The sequence below is a fragment of the Thunnus maccoyii genome, chromosome 4 (assembly GCF_910596095.1).
Source record: "Thunnus maccoyii chromosome 4, fThuMac1.1, whole genome shotgun sequence".
NCBI lineage: Eukaryota > Metazoa > Chordata > Actinopteri > Scombriformes > Scombridae > Thunnus > Thunnus maccoyii.
In genome coordinates, this window is record NC_056536.1 from 2,548,021 (window position 1) to 2,563,806 (window position 15,786).

Genomic DNA, 15,786 nt, shown 5'->3' on the forward strand with positions numbered 1-15,786 from the left:
TTATATTATCCATTATGTCAAATCTTCATCTGAAAAGTAATTAAAGCTGTCAAATAAGCACAGTGGAGCGGAAAGTACAATATTTCCCTCTGAAATGTAGTGGAGTGGTAGTATAAAGTAGCATCAAATAGAAATACTCAAGTAAAGTACAAGTACCTCAAAATTGTACTTAAGTACATTATTTGAGTAAATTTACTTAGTTACTTTCCACTGCTGGTGAAGTCCAATATTTACTTTCCTTTTAGCTGTGGTTTGGTCTCCACTAACTCCTGAGAAAAAAATCTCTATATCTCTTTAGCTGCTAAATGCACCACTGCTCTACTATGGTCACCAGCTAACTTTGTCTGTCTGCTGTTTGGTGCTGAGCAGAAAAAAACTTTCAGTCCAGAATGACACATGAGCTGAAAAACACTAATCTTTAATGTTCTTGTACAACTGTATAGTATATTTATTGATAATGTTATGAACATCTTCACTACAACAAAATGTATTAATCCTTAAAACTCATGTCATCATTTCAAAGATGTATTTACAGCCTGTACACAGCTGGTAACCTCAGTGACGGTTTGGATATCAGCAGATATTGTCCACCTTGCTAGTGGCTAAAGTTGCAGCAGACAACATTTTAACCTTCGGCGTTCATCAGCCCTGCTGTCTATTCCTGTCCTAGACTGATCCCAGACTCCCACACCATTACATCATGCCTTCCGCTTCCCACCAGCAGTGGAAAGACCAGCATACACATGTAAATGTGCCCACTCTAGTGGCACCTTTACACAGATAAGGCTATTTTCACACAGCAAGGATGGTGCTGCATATATTTAGCATTAGTTCATGCTATTTTTATCATCTGTCACCTAAATAAACCAAGGAAATGTTTGGGAGTACTTTTTTGGCTGTCACTAAAAGTGAAGTCCTTGTTAGCTACGAATGCTCTTGGTTACTGATTCATGGGTAGTAGGTTGTTGACATTTACTGTACTTCTTACTGTACCTCAGAAATAGTCTAATACTGAACAGCATACAATTTTACTTGGTCAGACCCTGCAAGTGTATACAGATTTGTGCTGGAGATATCCATTCTGAAGGTATCTAAATGAGTAATACAGTACTGTCAGTTAGAGTGTTCATTGCAGATCGAATTGACTTTGTACTTGTGTTAAGTGATAGGCTTGATAGGTGTGTCTGAGGCCGTAATTCTCATGAACTGTGCCTCAGTCCACTGCACTGGGAATAAGATGCCCTTTATTCATTTCACACTTTGCTTTGTGACATTTAATTAGTTTCATATGTGTTACATGTTTGAGCCGAGGTCACTGTGTTTTTAATTGTGTTTTTATATTAGACAAATTAAACAATTTAGCTGTAAATATAATAAGGACAAAAGCAGGTAATCCTATTGAATCAATATAAGAATTCTAATTATTGTCAAACTAAATAGTACTGGCCCTTAGATGTTCAGTCAACAGTCAGTTTCAAGAAATTAGGATAACTTGACAAAACTTTATTTTATATGTCCACAATAGCTGAGTAATTTCCAAATAATTTCCAAGAAGATTCCTGAAAAGACTAGATGTAATTTGATACTCATTATAGGGAAAATAGAATGTCATTGAAAGAAATGCTGCATTTAAAGTAAATATTTATGTTATTCATATTAGAAACTTTGCTCTTCACATATGATGAATTGTACACTTACCTGCAGACATATTTCATGTTCAGCTGACCTGCTGAACTATAAAAGACTCTATTCCCTTTATAATTAGTATCAATCACTTCAATCAGTTCTTTCCAGGAAATGTCTTTTTACAGATTACAGACCCTTTCATAAAGGAGAACTCTATTATTTTCACAGACAGATCAATTTACTTGCCATGATTAGTACTACTCAGCTTGTGAAAACAGCTTTATATTTTGAGGGGGGTCTAACAAAAACACTACAGTAACACTACTGAGTTGGATTATGGGAAGTGTAGGATCCAGTGTTTTTGGAGCTTGTCCCATACCAGGGACTGAAAGTAAGGATATCTCATTTGACTTTGGAAAGTCCCCCAACTTTATAGAAGTGTGACACTAAACAACTGTGCCACTTAATAAAAACCTCTATTTTATGTTCATTATAGTAAAATAACAATGGCAATATAGAATGATGTAGGCAGTGACAGGCTGGGATCAGTAGACTGAAATCAGTTTAAGTTGTTATTTTCCATTCCAAAAGCACTATCCCAAAGCAACAAAACAACATAAAAACATGTTCCAGTTTGTAACTCTACATATACCTCCAAGACATAGTACTCACACAGATGCAAAGAGCTGCTTACAATGTCATTAAAACCTCTTTAGCTCCCCCTTCCCCCACCACTGGCCTCCCACTGCGTCCTGACAGATATCAATGGCATTACCTCAGGCTGCGAGGACCCCCACCATCATTAATGCAGCGCAACAACACACAAAGAACAGAAAGTAACCCTGCATCTACATGAACAGCACGGCTGCTCACACTCACAAATACCCTGCATTTATAAAGGTGAAGTGCTCATTTGAGGCCAATGAGTCGCAGGGAAGCCATTTTTAGTTTCTCCACAACAACTTGATGACTGCATGAACAACACTCCCTACAATCCACCTGTGAATAATTATCTGCTTGTTTGAGTGGTTATGAAAAGGAAATGAGATTTCTCATTACTCATGTGCCATTAAAACTAATATTGTACACACACACAATGCGGTGAAGCAGGAGCTCTGGATAAATATATAAGAGACAGAGCCATGGTTACACCTTTACAATGGATCTGTTGTCGTGTTGTGCTTCAAGGGACGGGAGTGAAAGTGACCAAAAAGTGATATTAGTCAAGGGTCAGTCTTACCAGTGTCTTTAGGCTGGATTACTAACTGGACAAGGTGAGCAAGACAGGTTTGCCCCTCCTCCATTAATTATTAAAAACAATTATGTGCCTATTTTAACGTACACAACAACTAAACAAAATGCTACTGAATGAAAACAAATCAGAAAATGTTAACATCACGCTCATATGAATCCATTTTCACTTTCTGTGCCCCTTGTTCTTGCTGGTGTCAATCACTCTGGAGCTAATCTTGGTCCAGTGGGTCCAGTGGCCCCAAATTCAACTCATTTGTGCTGCTTTAATTGACAAATTGAGCTTTGAGACAGTTGATTTTTGACCTCAGAAACAGGATTTGATGGGTGCCCCAGTAGCCTACTTGTTAAAATGCATAACCACAACATCCATAGTTCAACACTGGCCACGGATCTTTGCTGCCTGTCATACCTCTCTTTCTGCTTTCTACTGCCTCCTGTCTCTCTACGCATTGGGTACATCTCATTTCCTTATTTTCATATCTCCACACTCCTCACTCCTCAGGTGACCATGGAATGATTCTGGTTTTCCATCATGAAGGATCTCTCAATTCCCTAATTACTGTTTGGAGGAGCGAGGAGGCTGCCTGAAGGAGGCTTGAGTGAGGATACGAGAGACCATCCTTCATCCTTCTTTTATCAAACCAACACCCCTTTATTGTTAATCTGTGATTGGACGCTACAGCTGATTGGACTGCTCTGATACCACATCACCACAGTTTTTTACTGGAACAAATAACAGAACCAACTAAGGTGTACACTTCCAAGTTTAGATTTTATTTGTTTTCTGATTACCAATCTAGTCAAAATTGTTTTATTTGTGTTCACTATAGGTCTGATTACTTAAGGAATGAGAACATGTATACTGCATTTTTCACCCTGTTTATGTGATGTGTTTACCAGTGACTGATGACCACCCAGTGCATTACTAAAATGTTACAAAATATTGATTTTTGTTACTTTGTATATTGGAGAAAGCAGTGGAAACCTGCTTTGTCTGCCCTCTTAGTCTTAAAGTAATTCTCAAACCATAAATATGTGTCATTTTGTAATGTTACAGGATGACAGATTGCAGCATGAACAAGAGACCAGTGCTGTTGGGATACTGAGTGCCTCTACAAACACTGGAAATGAAAACTGCATTTCCCAGTGTGGAGGTTTTTTTTGAATGGTCCCATCCTGTTGACCTGTTAGGATGCACTGTTGGAACACTTTTTTTTTTTTAATGAGAAGTTACTGAAATAAATCTGATCTTTACAGCATGATTATATAGAGAGCCCACATGAAACTACACCATCTGGGTTCTATTCCAGACGTCAAAAATCAAAATCACTTGGAAATTAACCCTACTCAACAGTATGCTGTGTTTACTCCACATGTCTAGATAAGTAAGGTTATTTTTTTTTTTAAAAAGAGAGACATGGTTTATTTGATGGTTCTTCTCAAGCAGCTTTTACTGAACACCATTTCCCATAAGCTCCAGATGATCACAGCTTATCCATACATGCCTGTAATAGGGGTGGGCCTGAATCCAAATACGTTATTGGGCAAAGCGCAAATAGTGGGTTTTTTACGAACATTTATTTTGTACAAATATTTCAAAAATTATTTGTTTTCAGGAAGAAAAAACCCATGTCATACCAGTGTGCATGTCAGTTACATCGCTATCTCAGTCTGTCTCCTATCAGCAGGTCTCAACGAGGGGAGTCACATCCACCTGCTACATGATGCACATTTCCTTATTTAGACATCACTCCTGGAGTTGGGGGTGTTCCCCAGAGATAAACCTGAGCTACTGACAAGTGCAAAGTGCTCTCAAGGGACTCTCCATAACCTGTTGTTCCCGTTCTCCTTTCCACAAAGTTAGGTTGTAAAAAATAGGCAATAAATGAAAAGTGCAAAGCAATAATTGCCTTTGAAGTTCTTCTTTACACGTTACACTCTGTGCTGTCTCTGTGTTATGGGTGTATAAATACCTACAGGTCTGTCTGCGCAATTGGAATGACCAAAGTTTTAGCTCAGTAGACAGCGCAGTCTTGTATGACCTAGGAGACTCAAGTTTGATACCCAGTGTGGGGATCTCTTTCATAACACACTAATATTCTACAATTAAATGTGTAATAAAAACTAAAACAGGATTTTTAGACCTATTTCCATTTTTTTTCAAATACAAATATAAATACTTTTGCTGCCTCAACAAAGTGTAGACATGATTTATACAGCAGAGATTCTAGCTAAAAAAGTTGGATAGATGACATTAGAATAGTGTTGGTGAATATCATGGATAAGGGATAAACTAAAGGTTATGATGAAATATCTGCACTGCCAGGCTGGTAAATTAAAATCGGTCTTAATCCTTTACAGTGTCTGAACATCTTTAGTTAACACAGCAATATCTATATAAAGTTTGCTACTATTAGCCAGATTGTTTTTGCTTATGAATTCAACTTTTCATTTGTAGAATGAATATGTTATTTTACTTCTTTCAATTATTGTCTTGCTTTAAAGCTTCATTAAAATTTTACATTAACATTGATCGAGGCACCTAGTGGCCTAAGGCGTTAAGGCACCAACCATGAACCACAACATACCTGGATCACATCTGGGCTGGGGACATTTGTTGCATATCATTTCCCAACACCTCATTTTCTGTCATCTCTTTACTGCCAGCTAAATTAAGGCATTATGTGCCCCCAAAATAACAGTTAAAATAGTATTGAACTAAATTACTATGTGAAAAGTGTTGCTCATAGTGACAAGCAAGAGAATGATCACACTTTTAGTTCATTGTTTTGTTTTTACAGTCCAGTAAAATAAAGAGATAATAATAATAATAATGCAGCTTTAACTAGTGTTTGTAAATGTCTAATAGATTTGTTGAACTGAAATATTTTTTGACTGGTGTTTCCATGGTTTAGGGGTTGCAACAACAACATTTGATGGATGATGAGAGGACCGAAGGAACCTAGCGGTGCTGCGGGAGGTTGGGAATACTACTGAGGTAGGGATCATACAGAGCTTCATAAACCAACACAAAGATGTACAACTGTATGGTATATCTGCCAGCCAGTGAGGAACACCAACAGACTGATGGCTGCTATATTTGGAATTAGCATATGCAAGCTTTTTCCGATATTCCTGGAAGACATGAAATCATTGATTGACCTGTTCTTTGAAGCTTCCTGGCTTTGTGCCTCACATTTATTGACAAATTAAACAAGTTACAACTAATATAGTTTAGATTAGCAAGTCAGATATCCAAAGGTTATATTTCTCATTTAGCATTATTAAAATGATCATATAACCAAAATCAAATGCACAAAGGAGACAGTAGAGCAGTTGAGAAGGGCAGCAAAGGAGTCAGACAGAAAGCATGTTCTCTCTAATCACTGCAGCACTGCAGTCATCACGCTGTCCCCCCTTGTGACAGTTTTATTATCAGAGCTGATATGCAACACAAGAGTCATTTCCCCTAATGACCTCAGCTGCCTTCCACACCTCAGGACAAGTGAGTGTGGCTGACAAGCTGAAAGGAGAGAGGGAGAGGGAGAAAGGAGGGGGGGGGGGGGGGGGGGGGGGGGGGGGGGGCAGGGGAGAGAGGTGAAAAAATATAGGAAGAAAAAAACAAAAGAGAAAAGAGTAATTGTGTATCATATTATGAGACTTAACTGAGACAGAATTTGCTAATCTAGCCATATAAAATATAAATACTAATGAGATTATGAAAACACTATACGTAAAACATTTTTGTGTGATTGTGGTATGATCGGGTATGATCTCTAAGTAATTCACCAGTGTATTGTCAAAAACCACAATATACAAAAAACAAACAAGCTTGACATAATTGCCAAGCAAACAGGTCTAAACATGTACACCTCCAAACTCAGGAGATGTATATTAATACAATACCTCCAGCACCAGTTTGAATAAATGATGAGCCACTAAAGTTTGTGGAGAACTTTACATATTTAGCAGTGTTTCCCCTATATACATTCAGCAGCTGCGCAACTACGCATTACTCTAACCTGACCAGGCTTAAGGTGGACTGACCTTTGAGGTGGACTGGCAATTCTCATTAGTGTCAATCTCAGCCGCTCTTCAACAGAGAATGGAGAAATGTGCGGCTGATGAGTGTCTTGAATTTTTGATAAAGATAATTATTGATAATTTAAGAAATGTTAGTGATTGCGTATAAAAGTCAATGAAAAGATGCAACTAAATGTGAATACATGCGAATTTTGAGCTGGGCAGTCTGAAATGAGGTGAAAATGTGTCCATGATGAAATGCAGTCTGTCGAGTTGGAAAGGGTTCAACTTGACTGAAAAATTTCCACACCTCCAGGTTTTAATGACTCCACTTCATAAACCCACAAAGACTTACTAGAGGCAATCACAGAGATACTCAGCACACATGCAGTTGGCGTATATGTTGCCTGCTAGCTACAGCAAGCATTTGCTTTGTGTTCAGTCTGATCACATCTTGAGGACTGTGATGTAAAACTCCCCTGAGGGACTTGTTGTTCTATCCTAACACTTTAGCATATATCATGCTGAGTGATAGTACTTTGCAGCATTTTGTAAAATAAAGAGGCTAAACTTGTCATTGAAAGCTATGCATTGTTTGTCACAATATCAATACTGCAATAAATGTTATATGAAAGTATTGAAAATATTATGTCAGGCTACTCTACTTATTTTCTCACTATGAATTCATCTAAGTGATCTAAAATTTCACTTTTAGCCTTGAGCCAGCTTTCACTCTGGTGTATGCCAAAACTTGAAGATTCAAAACAAATGTACCAGGAATGTGAATAGTTTTGGCACCAACATTCCCATTTTTTAACAGTTAACTGAACAAATTAAGTAATCAGCCATAAATATAATGTATGCTTAACTATATATTAAATTGCAAGTGACATGTATATCCTCACTGAATTTATGTGCTGAATGTGAAAGCAGGTCATCAGTATTATCACAACTGTTCTACTTATGGTTTGAGTGGCATTGTGATGGGAACCAAACTGCAGGAGATGAAAATGAAGATCAGACCGATCTTGTAAGAGATGAACGTTTCAAGAGACTTATCAGGAGCAGTTTGTAGCAGCAGGAAGGGCAGGCTGCAGTGGAACTGCTTTGAATTAAAACTAGAGAAGAGAAGATAAAGCAAGAGGGTGAGATATTGAGAAGGAGTAAGGGGCTTGCTCAAGGTGGCATGCCAGTGTCCCATCGTAACTCCTGCAGCTCATCTTATTAGATCTGACTTCTTAACCACTAGCCATTAGGCCACATCTGTGTGTAATTATAACACATGGAAATGATATTACCTTCACATCACAAGATTTCTTCTTTTACAGGATCAGATGGCTTTTGTCATCTCTGCTACAGTGATTGTACTGATACTACATACAGTAAATAAATGTGTTTTCTACCTTTATCTTGCTATTCCAGTATAATGATGGAGGCCTGTTTTTCACCTTTACACATTATGTACCCTATCAGTCAAGCAATAGTTCAATTATCTTGCGGGTTAAAAGTGAAGTTTTGTTACGGGCTGGCTAAATGACAACATGACATTCGATCAGCCCAAGTTGCATGACAAGAGCCTCTCATAAATATCATCACATCTCACTGGGATGTTTGAGTGTTTGGGGTCAGTTACAGCAGTTGGAATATAAATTGCCAGAAAGCATCTCTCAGATATGCTAACTGAATAATCCTTTGAATCAGATAAGCATTCCAGTGCACACCGGGATATTAGGATTGACACTATTTTATTAACGGGTTACATTAAAAAACAAAAGGAGCAAACTACGCATTTTGCACATTGCTTCATCAGATTCGCTCTGTACTTGATTGCCATCAGGTGTGTCTTTAAATAGTCTGGTGCTGAAGATCCAACAGGTTCACACACAGAATTTCTTTCCAATACAAATGCATTTAAAAAGGTAAACCACAGGCAACAATGACTATAATTCTGCCTTACAAAATAGATATAAATACACGTTACCATAAGGCTCATTTCCATAATAATGAGATACAATTAATGCCAATGTGGTGTGATGTGGCACTGCAAGTTTGTGGGTTTATAAAATCCAAACCATTCAAGTTATTACAAAGTTTTTAACATTTTTTTTTTTTCAGCACAGTGTCATAAGTCATCTATTAAAGGTTGAAGCCAATACCATTAACACCCTCGGAGGAGATAGTGTTTGTTCGGGAGCCAAAGTTGAGGAAAAGGATGTCAGTGTATGATTTGTAGGTCTTGATGAGACGAATAACTCAGTTTTGGTTTGATCTCTCTACGACATTCCTACCCACCGTGGCAGCCATTTTAGTTACATAGGTGGTGCTAGAGAGCACATTTTGGCACTTTGGGGGTTCATTTTTACATTTTATCAAATTTTTCACCAGACCTGATGTGCGTGCCAAATTTGGTGAGTTTTTGAGCATGTTTAGGGGATCGCCTTTAGGGTTTAAGTGGCGTAATAATAAAGACAGAAACAAACACACGAAATACAATAGGCCCTTTGCCCTTTGGGCTCGGGCCCTAATTAAAGCTGCAAGCAGCGTTGGTAGGTACCCTTCACTCTGGCCCATCGGGATCAGATCATTTTGCTTTCTAAAAATGAGGGATATTTCTTACAAGTGTGGTGTGCTTTTATTTTGAAAGTTTGATTGACATGTGTACTGTCAGCTGTGTGAGGATGAGAATTTTCTGCAGGGTAAGACATGTCTGTCTTGCTCACACCTGTGTCATCAAAATTATGCAAGTTTTGAGCCCATTCACTTGAATTTCAATTAGTAAATTGAAAACTCTTGATGAGTTTGTGTGTAAAACAAATTAATTTCCTAATTTTCATCAAGTCTATTTTTAGAAAAATAAAGACTTTTGACCCACTTGACCTGGTCAAAGTTTGATTGAAATGTGTACTGTCAAGTGTGTAGAGACAATAAATAACTGCAGCTGGACACAAAAAAATATATTTGAATGGAGAGTGTGAGTGAACCACTAGGTGCTCAGGCCCTAATAAAGGAAAAACTGCAGTACAGAGCTACAAATTTTAGTTTTGATTTTATTTTTCTACAGCACTTCATTACTAAACTGTCACACTCACTCTATTTTTTCCCTTCCCCTCATAGGTCATCCCCACTACTGAATTATACATATAAGACCTATAATTATTGTAAAATAAATGATAATAACACCAAACTTCATACAATGTTTGTATATAATGTACAGTATGTATATAGACCTTCCTGCTGTATCCTACAAAAATGAGCTCCATTCACCCCCCCCCCCCCCCCATTAAAAATCATATTTTTTAGTAGGAAATTTCATGGTGAATCCATTGATACAGGTTTGAAAGTGGTCACTTATAGTTTAGACGTCAGAAGCCTCTGTTTGACACAAAGTCCATGCCTCCCCCATTGTTTTACATTGTAAGGGGTACATTTGATGTGATTTGGCCCTGCAACTTTCAGATCTTATAAAATCCAACCTGTTCAAGTGCATGACAAGAGCCTCTCATAAATATCATCACATCTCACTGGGATGTTTGAGTGTTTGGGGTCAGTTACAGCAGTTGGAATATAAATTGCCAGAAAGCATCTCTCAGATATGCTAACTGAATAATCCTTTGAATCAGATAAGCATTCCAGTGCACACCGGGATATTAGGATTGACACTATTTTATTAACGGGTTACATTAAAAAACAAAAGGAGCAAACTACGCATTTTGCACATTGCTTCATCAGATTCGCTCTGTACTTGATTGCCATCAGGTGTGTCTTTAAATAGTCTGGTGCTGAAGATCCAACAGGTTCACACACAGAATTTCTTTCCAATACAAATGCATTTAAAAAGGTAAACCACAGGCAACAATGACTATAATTCTGCCTTACAAAATAGATATAAATACACGTTACCATAAGGCTCATTTCCATAATAATGAGATACAATTAATGCCAATGTGGTGTGATGTGGCACTGCAAGTTTGTGGGTTTATAAAATCCAAACCATTCAAGTTATTACAAAGTTTTTAACATTTTTTTTTCAGCACAGTGTCATAAGTCATGTAATAAAGTTTGAAGCCGATACCATTAACACCCTCGGAGGAGATAGCTTTTGTTCAGAGGCCAAAATTGGGACAAAGTCTTATTTTGAAAGGCTAATTGTGGACTTCCTGTTGGATTTAGGTCAGGGGTGTCAGTGTATGATTTGTAGGTCTTGATGAGATGAATAACAGTTTTGGTTTGATCTCTTTACGACATTCTACCCACCGTGGCAGCCATTTTAGTTACATAGGTGGTGCTAGAGAGCACATTTTGGCACTTTGGGGGTTCATTTTTACATTTTAACAAATTTTTCACCAGACCTGATGTGTGTGCCAAATTTGGTGAGTTTTTAAGCATGTTTAGGGGGTCAAATTTAGGTGTGAAACAAACAGAGGCTTCTGACGTCTAAACTAAGTCTGACCACTTTCAAACTTGTATCAATGGATTCGCCACGAAATTTCCTACCAAAATATGATTTTTAATGTAAGATTTGGCCAAAGTCATGGGATTTATGAGGAGATTTCACAAGAAGCATACTCTAAAATCCTCCTCTCCAACTGCTCTTGGTCATGTTACCCCCTCAGTGCTGTGAAACATTCTGCAATACACACTTATTATAAAATCACAGGCGGAGCAAGAAAAGACTTCAAGTCAAACTCTAATATCTCAAAAACAGTAAAAGATAGAAAAAAAATGTAAATTCAAGATTTGTAAGTCAAAGTCTCATGACTCATTTCAAATGAAGTCTGTATCTAAAAGTATGTGGAAGCAGTAAATGTTCAAAAAGGTGTGGGTTTGCTCACACTCTCCATTCAAATATATGAGTATTTTTCTGTGTCCAGCTGCAGTTACTTATTGCTTTTGCCATGAAGCAGGAAGTTGCTGTAGCTTCAATGTACATTGTCCAACCTGCACCAAATTTCTCATGCTTGATAAGAATCTTGGCCTGAACACATCTACATGTCAATATTGAGTCATAGTCATAGCGCCACCTTATGGCAAGAGGAAGTCAGCCTTATATGACAAACATCATCTGATTCACTTGAAATTTTCAAGGTGTGGTCTACAGTTGATATACAGCAACATGATGTAATGGGTGATCTCTATCACCACATAGTGGACACAGGCAATGATATTTAACTCCTTTGTGTAATGTTCGATAAGAGTCTGGTCCTGAACGCATCTGCATGCCTGCACATCTGCATGCCTTCGACTGCGTCGTGCTCCGATGTGCGAAATCATCACAGCTTTAATTATACAATATGTTGCTGTATATCATATGTAGATCACACCATATGTAAATCAGATGATGTTCATCCTATAACGTTGACTTCCTGTTGTCAGTAGACGGCACAACAACTATGACCTAATATTGACATGTAGACATGTTCAGGCTGGGACTTTTATCAAGCATGTGACATTTGGGGCAGATTCGACAAAGTCTAGTGGAGTTACAACAACTTCCTGTTTTGACATATCGCCACATCAAGGGCATTTGATGAAAACTCAAGATTGTGATAAGTTTTCATCACAAATGTCCTTAGATGACACTGACCAAATTTGAAGTCACTTGGGTCAAATCTCTAGGAGGAGTTCATTAAAATACAACACCTGCAAATGTCAAAAACTGTGCAGAAATTGCACAGTTTATTCAAAATGGCCGACTTCTTGTTGGACTTAGGGTATGGCCCTAGGAGCCTCTCTTGTGCTTATGGACATGATACATGTGCCTACCAAATTTTGTTCATCTACATCCAATTTAAAGGTGGGAGCTTTGACTTTGAAATTTTCCCCACCCAAGCCCAAGACCCATATCAGACAACTAAATACACCCCTTCTGATGTGTGTGCCAAGATTTGTGAGTTTCAAGCATGAACAAACAAAACAAAACAACGGCACTCACTAATCCATCTTCTTTTGTTTTTTAATCATGGACAGAAAATGAACGCGTTTCAGCGTTAAGCCATCATCAGCGTAGAGAACAAAAGAAATGACAGTACAAATATAGATAACCAGGTGAGACCCAAAGTCCAATCAGTGACAAGACCATGTGATTACATAATGGGATCCATGTGTGAAAACACACATGTAGCCTCCTCAAATGGAAGAGGTGTGGCCTCAGTAATCAACATGAAAGACAACCAGTGTTATGAGCCTGAGAGGAACAACCTACAGGACTGAACATCCCAGACAGGACACATACATAAAGCAACAAACCAAAAATGGCAATGCACATCAATAAATACATGAAGATGCCCATGAGCAGAAAAAACAGTTGCCAAAAAAACAACAAAGAAACAACCTGCACTATATGTGTACAATCCATTAAACATCTAAAGAGAAAAATTATTATAAAATAGATCTATGCTAAAAACAACCCAAAAAATGTTTACACAAGAGATCAATAATGTACATAGAGGGCTCCAAATACTGGGTAAGGAAATCCCTGAGAGATCTTCCAACAAAGATTTGTCTATACTCGGGACTCATAGCATAAAAAAGGGAAAAGGGATTAAGAGCTATATGACCCTATAGAAACCGATTAATAAGTATAGACAAAACAGCATAGATAAATATCATAGAAAAAACAACAATATATACAACCATATAAGGCAAATGTAGAAAGGGCAATTAGCATGTCAAATTCATTTTAATTATGATTTTAATTAAGAGCTAAATAACCCTGTTAAATATTTAGAATTTAGAATAAATAGACAAAATGTAGAAAAAATATATTGAAAAAATGTAAAGACAAAAAATCTAAGATCCCATGAGAATAAATGGCATGTAAAGGGGACCTAATCTGACCTAGTGGACCTCTTAATACCAGCCAGAAAGCACAATAAAGTATCATAGGTACAACTACTTAAAAAGTAGAAAAGGATAAATGTGTCTGTATGAATCTAAATGGGGAATCAAAATGTCCAAAAGGACCCCCAAAGGATTTTACAGAAATAAATAATGAGGAAATAGACTATAGAAAACAGCCCAGAAGCAATTCTTCGTTTAATCCCTTTGGGCTTTCAGTTTGTAGTGTGTGGATCCCATATGCTTCTCTCTGTAACAGAAGTCTGTCCCTATCACCACCTCTTTTGAAAGGATGTATCATTTCAATACCTTGAAATTTGAGGGAACAGACATCATGGCCGGCTGAATGAAAGTGTCTTGCCAGTGGAGATTTTTCATCTTTTTTCCTTATGCAACTCTTATGTTCAGAAACCCTAGCTTTCAACTCTCGTTAAGTTTTACCAATGAATGCTAACCTACAAGGACATTTGTACATACAAGATACACAACAAATTTGGTTCTGCAGGAGATCCTACTCTTAATGTTAAACTTGATGTGAAAAAACATCCCCTCTGATCATAGCATTACACTGGGCACAGCAATAACATGGAAATTACGTACTGCTGGGTTAGACAAAAAATGCTGAGGAGGCACATAACAATCAGCTCTGACCAAGGTGTCCCTTAAATTCCTAGCCTGCTCATTGGCAAAAATAGGAAATTCCTTGAAAGAATAACCAACAGAGGGATCACTACACTGTAAAAATGGCTGTGAAACCCACAGTAATTTACTGTGTTTCTGCACAGTTAATTACTGTGAATATTTTTACAGTATAATAATGTGTATTAGGCCTAAAAACACAGTAATCATAATGATACCGTAGAAATCACAGTAGTGAACACATTACTGTAGAAAATCACAGTAACCATATGTTACTGTAGAAAATCACAGTGACCATTATGTTACTGTAGAAAATCACATTAATATTGATACTACTACAGAAACCATTATGTTACTGTAGAAAATCACAGTAACTATTATGTTACAGTAGAAAATCACAGTGACCATTATATTACTATAGAAAATCACAGTAAGCATTATGCTACTGTAGAAAATCACAGTGACCATTATGTTACTGTAGAAAATCACAGTAATATTGATACTACTACAGAAACCATTATGTTACTGTAGAAAATCACAGTAACTATTATGTTACAGTAGAAAATCACAGTGACCATTATATTACTATAGAAAATCACAGTAAGCATTATGCTACTGTAGAAAATCACAGTAACTGTTATGTTACTGTAGAAAATCACAGTAACTATTTTAGTAATGTAGAAAATCACAGTAACCATATGTAACTGCAGAGTTCTCTGAAATTAAGGACGCAGCAAACTCGGAACATTCATAAATGAGCAGTGGAAGATATGGAAGACCACAAAGGCGTCTGTTCAACAGATATTTTTTGCAGTGTGGACAGTGCACTTCTTGCAGGGTGGTGAGGAGTTAAGTTAACGTTAGCGGTCAGTCCCGAGCAGCAGCAGCAGCAGGAGTCACCGACATCAGCAGCTGATCAGTAAGTTTTCAACAGTAAAACACTCGGTCCTGACATTACACCAAGCTTGTTTTTGTAATTAAATTACTCACATCGATTGTGTGCTGTGCTAACATTATTATGTTAGCTAGTGGTCTTTTAGCCAACAGAAATCCATGTTTAACCTGCCTGCATTGTGTTGAACTGAAACAGCTTCATGTCACAAATGTCAACACGCCTTAACGTTACAGATGTTAGCTTTACATATTCTGCCTTCATAGGACATGCGAGAGCACTGTGAAGTCTGTTTAGCCTGTATCACCCCCTGGCTAACTCGACACTGGTATACTAGTTCACTGTGAAAACATCACCCTGTTTTATTCATCTCTGTAACTTAATAGTTAATTATTCTAACATTAGGTCTGATAGAGAAGGCAAAATGGTCTGATAGTCTACCGTCTACTACCAAACTGTGTGAAATTGCTTTGTCCCAAGATGTAGCCTATATGTATATGTATTTATGTAGGCTA

The 15,786-nt window shown here is 37.5% G+C and overlaps 1 long non-coding RNA gene across 1 annotated transcript in view; it reads left to right on the plus strand.

Moving 5' to 3' along the window:
• The first annotated feature begins 15,090 nt into the window (after positions 1-15,090).
• LOC121896234 overlaps positions 15,091-15,786 on the plus strand; it is a 1,932-nt gene continuing 1,236 nt past the window's right edge. Inside the window, exon 1 of the long non-coding RNA XR_006095945.1 lies at positions 15,091-15,298. This is a non-coding gene — a long non-coding RNA (uncharacterized LOC121896234). The remainder of the gene's footprint in view (positions 15,299-15,786) is intronic.